Here is an 8,902-nt window from a genome sequence, read left to right on the forward strand (position 1 = left end):
GATAAAGTGCTATTTCGGTTGAATGTAGGAAACGCATGACCGTTTTCATTTCATACCTTTACATAATCATCCCAAGTATCATCGTCTTCCACCATTAGCATATTCCGTTTCTCATCCCAACCCAATCCCAATCACGTGAGCATAGTGGTCAACGAAGAGTACTGCTTCTTCCAGATATGCAATTTAGAAGTAATATGTGGTTCGGCCTTATTTTTCGACTTCGGAAATGTCTTTGCCATGTACGCCTCCAGTTGTCTGAGATAGCCATTCTTAATGCTATTGTCACATTTCCACCCAGTTACAACTAAATTCTTCAGTCATGCTATAAGACATTCCTCTTCGAGAATCGTCCACATTCGGTGACTTAAAAGGCCTATTTTTGTTCCCTGCCCGCCGACGTAGCCTGCTGCTAGCTTCATCAGTCCTAGCTCCATCTTTCAAGGAACGATCGATCGGCAATTTGTGTTGAAACCTGCACCAAAGAATATGTGTTGGTTAAATAGTTGAATGCAATTGTATAATAGACGAGGACAGAACCTGTACTAACAATGTAAATTTAGTGTAAAGCATGACGTCAAATCATAAACGAAAAACAAATTGCCAGCGTATAAATGGGTAACGTAATTTCGTCCACAATAATAGCACTTGAAACAGAAGAACAATTCAAACAACTGACTGTAAAACAGTTGTAGATTTCAATAATCACACAGTCTTCACAACTATCGCTAACCCTAAGACCTTAAGATAACAATGATTACAGTCAACCGCCGAACAAATACAGTCTGCGCGCATGATTAGGTTATTCAGTGGCATGTGACATGACGCTTAGCAACGACTGTAGGATATAGGTTATTCAGTGGCATGTGACATCACAGGCGACTCATCCACTCATTTTACATGGATGTGGCCAATGTGTACCTCCAAGTGGTCCATGAGGGGCTGCTCTTGATATTCCACGCACAGTCAGGCTCAACATCCATCCCATCATCTCCAAGACTCAGTAAGTCATTTTCTAGCGGATCATCAGGCATTTCAGTCCTTAAAAAATTGTGCAATAGGCAACAAGCGAAGATTATCCAATTTTGCACCTTGATGGGGTAGAATAACTAACTCTTTAGAATACCCCAGCGCATCTTAAGTAGACCAAACGTATGCTCTTACGCTTAGAAGAGTGCTTTAGGTTGAAAAATACCTGATGGTCTGCGGTCCGCCCGCACCATTGTCCCACTCTTGTAGATGGTAGCGAACACCTCTGTACGGAGTCAACAAACCTTCGGCATTCGCATAGCCACTGTCACATAAGTAGTAATTCCCAACACAAGGTATAACCGAAAGTTACGCAAGAATTTTATTATTTGCATTTACGAACCCACATATTTAGCAGTTGAAAAAGCTATAGCAAGCATGTAGGGAGCACAGTGACACTTGTAGGAACTTTAGACCACCTGATCTGTGGACGACATCACGGCTATCACAACGCTCCACTCCCAGCCTGAAAGGACGTATATGAATTGCATGTTTGGATAGCAAACACCAGGAACATTCACAGCCACATGACTTTTGCAAGTTCGTTACCTTCCCTTTTGATGTTCACGTACTCGCACATTAATGACGGTCCCATCCAAGGCCCCAAGACATCCCTACAGTATGGAATACAGTCACAAATTTAAGGTAAATATTATCAGAACAACTAAGGAGCAAAAATCAGATTACAATGAATTGTTAATTTAGAAACAAACAAATAATAGTAATAGGACACGGTGAAAATGTTTGTGTATCGTGCGGCCGGAACGTAGAGAATCATGCTTCACCACACAATTCTTTTTATGATGGGCTACAAAACTAAGAAAAATCGCTACTTGCTCCGGTACGCTAAGATAGGTGCTTTGCAAAATGCCTCCAGAATACTCAAGCAGATAGCACAACCGTCCGAAGGCGTTACGTCCGTACGTAGGTTGCGCAGGTAGGACTCATCGGATACAGAAACTAGACTATACAGGTGACAAATCTGGTCCGATATCCTACTATTCATTAAGTATCTCGGATGTCCAGACCGAGCATGAGTAGGGTTATGGGCGGTGAGGTGTTTTGTAACACGAGTGAATATAGCCAGAGCAACGGCAAACTCGCCAATTTCTTTTCTCAATCAAGTATGTGTGTGCGGACGCTTCACACTCACCCATAGCTAGAGAATGGTCTAAAGAAGTTCGGTACAACTACAGAAATCAACAGCAATTGGCTTACAAAGATAATAGCAAAGTAAAGTGATGAACAAATTTTCGTTTTGTTTCGTTTTTTTGCTCCTCTCCCTTTTTTTTTTTTGAGCTTTTCTTTTTTGGTTTGTTTTTATATAACAATGGGGGGGGGAGGTACAGAAGATTGTGGTGGTAGACGAAAGATTCAATGTAAATCAAACGAAAGAAAGAAAGCCTAATGTTTCAACTTAGGCTGTGATACCACATCATATGGTATCGACCATGGGTGGCCCGATCTTTACGGCGTAGTCCAGAAATGGATAAAGTGGTCCTGACCTGAGGAATGTAAATAGCCAACCACGTTATATGAACGTGACCTACTACATAGAACATTCAACCACCCACGATCACGAGTAAACCAATCCACACACCGACACACTTGGGTCCAGCACGAATTGCAAGCTTTGTGAATTTGAATCTCCAATCTAATAGACTAGATTGACAAACCAAAGGTTTCACCAAAGCTAAAACAAGTATATAACTCTCCAAAATCAGAGAACACTCAATATTTTATAAACTTAGATCAATTCTTAAATAATTCGATTGTGTCCCGCATGCATGGCTGGTATGTGCCTTTTATAGACCTAAAATACTTCCAAATTAACCTTTCATATCCTCAAGTGACTCCTTGGTTGATGTACATTCAATACTTGGTCAAAAAATGACTAAAAACTAGGTATTCTTGGTCAAAAACGAGTAAAACCATGCATGACCATGTGAATCCGAAAATTGGTGTACAAATGCACTTTGAATGTAGTTGAAAAGTCTCCTTTGACCACATGGTTGTACTTGGACGAGTTGTACTCCTATTATGGGCTTCCCTGTGCTTGAATTAGTGAAATTAAGCTCACATGTTGGACCTCCAACTGTGACTTGATCCCATTAGCAAAGACTAAGTTGGATTGGCTTTAATTACTTCTTGCATTCTCTTCAACCTTTCTCTGGTCATGGGCCCACTTTCAATGGTTAAATCTTGGTTTATTGGATCTTGAATTTCTTTTGCTTGTTGGACACCCTCGGTGTTCCTATCATCCTCCCCTTCTTGAAAAGGAGTGGTACTCGACTCTTCGTTACGTGCATCATAAAAAGGAGAAAGATCAGAAACATTAAAAGTAGCACTTACTCCATACTAACTAGGTAAATCAAGTTTGTAAGAATTATCATTAATCCTTTCAATGACTCGGAATGGTCCATCCCCTCTTGGCATGAGCTTGGACTTTCTTTTGTCCGAAAACCTATCTTTTCTAAGATGCAACCATACTAAGTCTCCCGGTTCGAAGATAACTCGTTTCCTTCCCTTGTTCGCTCGGTTCATGTACTGTTGAGTCATCCTCTCAATATTACTTTTGATATTTTCATGGATTTTCTTGACAAATTCAGCACGTTTCTTTCCATCCATATTTATTCACTCCTGCAAAGGGAAGGGCATTAAATCAATTGGTGCAAGAGGATTAAAACCATAAATAATTTGAGAGGGTGAAAACTTAGTAGTGGAGTGGACAGCCCTATTGTAAGCAAACTCGACATGCTGTAGACACTCTTCCCAACTCCTTAAGTTCTTCTTCACAATTGTTCGCAACAATGTCGAAAGTGTCCTATTGACCACCTTAGTTTTCCCATCGGTTTGGGGATGGCAAGTAGTAGAGAAAAGCAACTTAGTTCGAAGCTTGCCCCACAAAGTTTTTCAAAAGTAGCTAAGGAACTTGACATCTCGATCGGACACTGTAGTCTTTGGCATACCATGAAGCCTCACAATTTCCTGAAAGAAAAGATTAGCAATACTAGAGGTATCATCAACTTTATGGCATGCTATAAAGTGTGCCATTCTGAAAAATCTGTCTACAACAACAAAAATAGAACCTCTCCCCCTCTTAGACCTAGGTAATCCCAAAATAAAGTCCATTGAAATATCTTCGCAATGTACACTAGGAATAGGGAGGGGCATGTACAATCTATGGGGATTAAGCTTTGACTTTGCCTTAGGACAAACTATGCATTTTCGCACAAACTTCTCAACATCTCTACGCATCTTTGGCCAATAAAAGTATTCGCTCAAGACTCCCTAAGTCTTAGAAATACCAAAGTGACCCATCAAACCCTTAGAATGTGTTTCCTTTAACAATAATGAAGGAACAAAACAATTAGGAACACAAAGCTGGTTGGCTCGAAATAAAAATTCATCATGTAAATAGAATTTATCCCATCGAATGCTAGGGCTGCAATTTCCAAACACTTTACCAAAATCAACACCATTAGCATACAAATCTCTGATCAACTCAAAACCAAGAATTTTAGCATCCATTATTGAAAGTAAAACATACCTTCTTGAAAGCGCATCAGCAACAATGTTCTCCTTACCTTTCTTGTGCTTGATCACATATCGAAATGACTCAATAAACTCTACCCAGTTTGCATGTCGACGGCTAAGCTTGCTTTGACTTTTAATATACTTGAGTGCTTCATGATCAGAATGTATTACTAACTCTTTCGGCCACAAATAATGTTGCTAAGTTTTCAATACTATAACCAATGCATAAAGCTCCTTGTCATATGTAGGGTAGTTAAGTGTCAGCCCACTTAGTTTCTCACTGAAATATGGAAGCAGTCTACCTCCTTGCATAAGAACTCCTCCTATTTCAATCCCACTTGCTTCACATTCAATTTCAAAAGTCTTACCAACGTCGGGAAGGCTAGCAAAGATGCATAGCTAAACTTCTCTTTTATAGCTTGAAAGGCTTTCTCTCATGCATTTCCCCACTAGAATGGAACATTCTTCTTGGTTAACTCATTCAATGGGGCTGCCATGGTGCTAATGTCCTTCACAAATTGCCTATAAAAGATTGCAAGGCCGTGAAAGCTCCTCACTTCTCCAATAGTGGTGGGGTTGGTAAATCTCGAATAACTTTGATTTTTTCTTCATCAACTATGATTCCTTCACCACTCACAACAAACCAAGGAAAAAAACTTTGTTAATGCAAAAGTCACACCTTTTCAAGTTCCCAAACAACCTTTCCTTTCTTAGAACCTCTATGACTTGTTTTAAATGTGTTACATGCTCTTCCAAAGTCCTACTATAAATAAGGATGTTATCAAAATACACTACCATAAATTTGCCTATAAATGCATGCAAAACATGATTCATCAATCTCATAAATGTGCTAGGTGCATTACTAAGTCCAACTGGCATAACTAACAACTTATAAAGCCCATGCTTCGTTTTGAAAGCGGTTTTCCACTCATCTCCTTCTTCTATTCTAATTTGATGATAACCACTTTCTAAATCAATTTTAGAAAAGATAGTTGAACCATTTAACTCATCAAGCATATCGTCTATCCTAGGAATAGGGTGGCGATATCTTATCGTAATGTTGTTAATGGCTCGGCAATTAACACACATCCGCAATGTGCTATCCTTCTTAGGCACGAGCAACACCAGAACTGCACAAGGACTGAGGCTCTCCCTCACATAACTTTTGGCCGTCCATTCTTGGATTTGCCTTTGAATCTCTTTGATCTCTTCAGGATTGGTACGGTATGCTAGGCGGTTTGGCAAGGATGCTCCCGGAATGCAGTCAATTTGATGTTCTATCCCTCGAATGGGTGGCAAACCTTGTGGCATCTTATCCGGAAAGACATCTTTATAATCCTACAAAAGAGATATAACAACACTAGGCAAAGAAGACGTTAGGTCGTTAGAATTCGACATAGCTTCTTTGTACACAAGTACTTTGAGGTTTTGTCGAGAAAAAACAAATCTTCCTTGATTTCACTCTTCTTAGCAACTAATAAATTCTCTTTATCTTCTTTTTCCCTCTCCTTTTCCTTTCCTCTTGTAACTTTGCTTTTTTTTTTCTCCCTCTTTTGAATCTTTCATTCTTTTTTCACTCTCATTTTCACTTTGTTCTTTTCCTTTCTCTTTCCTTTTCTCACACTCTCTTTTCTTTTCTCTCAAGATATGAACTTGCAAAATCTGTTTTGGTGTCATCGGATTGAGAGTTATTCATTCTCCTCGAAGCACAAAAGAATAACGAATTTGGAATCCATCATGTGTTACATGCCTATCAAACTGCCATGGTCTTCCTAATAGTATGTGGCATGCATTCATTGGTACAACATCATATAAAACCTCATCCTTATATCTTCCAATTGAAAACAATACATTTACTTGCTTGGTCAGCTTCAGCTCTCCACACTTATTCAACCATTGAAGCTTGTATGGGCGGCGGTGCTTGATAGTAGGTAGACTTAATTTTTGAACCAATTCAATACTTGCGACATTGCAACAACTACCACCATCAATAATCATACTACATACCTTTCCATGAACTTGACAGCGTGCATGGAACAAGTTTCCTCTTTTGCAATTATCTTCCTCGAGCATCTGAGCTCTAAGGGTTCTTCTAGTAACAAGCAATTCTCCTTCTTCGGCATACTCTCTATTACTATCTTCTTGTGATGATTCCTCTTTATCAGTGATTTCATCTTCAGTTTCCAACTCTCCATGATTGTTGAAGATCATTGTACGTCGATTAGGACACTCACTTGCTATGTGTCCTCTCCCTTGGCACTTGAAACACTTTATATCAAATTTCTTGAAGAATTGGGTTCAGGTTGTACCTTTTTGGCAGCAACTTTGTCACCATGTTTAGGATCTGCCTGCTTGAATCTTGATGTCGAAGGGGTTATTTTCTTGGGGTTGTTCTTCCATGGACCGAATACCGACGAGTTAGAAGTCCTCCTCAAAAGTCCTCTTCGCTTGAGTTGTTGTTCCACCTTGATGGCTTGGTGTACCATCTCTTCAAGTTCTACATAGTGGTGCATCTCCACAACATCGGCGATATCCTGACTGAGCCCATGCAAGAAACGAGCCATAGTCGCTTCATTGTCCACTATAATGTTAGTTCGAATCATGGTAATCTCTATTTCCTTGTAGTACTCATCAACACTTTTAGAACCTTGAGTAACACATTGGAGATGGTTGTGTAGCTCACGACAATAATAGGATGGAACAAACCTTCTCCTTATGATTGCTCTCATCTCTTCCCATGTTGTGATGGGACGTTCACCATTCCTAACCCGTTCTTTTTGCATTTGATCCCACCAAACAAGAGCATAATCAGTAAACTCAAGGGCTGGGAATTTTACCTTTTTAGTCTCCGAGTAGTTGTGGCATGAAAAGATTTGCTCGACAAGCATCTTCCACTCCAAATACATCTTTCCTTTAAATGAAGGAATGGTGACCTTAACTCCTCCTAGGCCACCGTCTTCTTCTCTAGGTCGTCTCGATCTATCTCTTGGTCGATTCACTCTTCTTCGCCGAATGTCCTCATATTCTTCTCTATTGCTTGGATCGTACAAATACTCATCATAAATAGGGTGTTGAGAACATGGATTTAGAGCATGTCTTTGATTTATAGCTCTTGGACCGGCTACTTGATTCTCTACTTGATCCAATCTTTCATGAAGTCCTAGTTTATGGTTAAACAACTTCTCAAAGTGGCTCACTAAGGCTTGCATATGCAATGCATCGACCCCACCTTGTACCTTTTGTCCCGAGTTGTTGTCATCACTTGCTTGAGCAACTCCTTTATCTCGATTTTCTGTCGTTTAGTAAGATATTTTTTTATTTTTTTATAGGAACCTCACCAAATTCTTGTCACACTCTTTTTTTTTTCTCTCTTTATTTTTTCCTTTGTGTTTCACTCCTTACTTAATAGGATCACACTTTGGGGCCTCAATGATAGCCTTACTTCACTCAACTCTCTCTAATCTAAGCTCATGTGAAACTCAATGCTTTATATAGTGACTCAAAAACAAAAGCCAATTTCTTTTCTCAACCAAGTATGAGTATGTAGACGCTTCACACTCACCCATAGCTAGAGAATGGTCTAAAGAAGTTCGGTACAACTGCGGAAATGAAGACCAATTGACTTACAAAGATAATAGCAAAGTAAAGTGATGAAGAAATTTTTTTTTGCTGCTCTCCCTTTTTTTTATGAGCTCTTCTTTTAACTTTTTTTTTTTTGGTTTATTTTCATATAAGGTACAGAAGATTGTGGTGGTAGAGGAAAGATTCAAGGTAAATCAAATGAAAGAAAGAAAGCCTACCGTATCAACTTAGGCTCTGATACCACATCATATGGTATCGACCATGGGTGGCCCGATTTTTACGGCGTAGGTTACAAATGGATAAAGTGGTCTGTGACCTAAGGAATGTAAATAGCCAACCACGTTATATGAACGTGACCTACTACTTAGAACATTCAACCAACTACAAGCACAAGTAAACCAATCCACACACCGACACACTTGGGTCCAGCACGAATTGCAGGCTTTGTGAATTTGAATTACCAATCTAATAGACTAGATTGACAAAGCAAAGGTTTCACCAAAGCTAAAACAAGTATATAACTCTCCAAAATCAGAGAACACTCAATAGTTTATAAATTTAGATCAATTCTTAAATAATTCAATTATGTCCCGCATGCATGGCTGGTATGTGCCTTTTATAGGCCTAAAACACTTCCATATTAACCTTTCATATCCTCAAGTGACTCCTTGGTGGATGGATATTCAATACATGGTCAAAAGATGACTAAAAACTAAGCATTCTTGGTCAAAAATGAGTAAAATCCATGCATGACCAT

The 8,902-nt window shown here is 39.3% G+C and overlaps 1 pseudogene; it reads right to left on the minus strand.

Moving 5' to 3' along the window:
* On the minus strand, positions 283 to 8,129 carry LOC110012039 (annotated as a pseudogene).

The sequence above is a fragment of the Sesamum indicum genome, linkage group LG5, assembly GCF_000512975.1.
Source record: "Sesamum indicum cultivar Zhongzhi No. 13 linkage group LG5, S_indicum_v1.0, whole genome shotgun sequence".
NCBI classification, from domain to species: Eukaryota; Viridiplantae; Streptophyta; class Magnoliopsida; order Lamiales; family Pedaliaceae; genus Sesamum; species Sesamum indicum.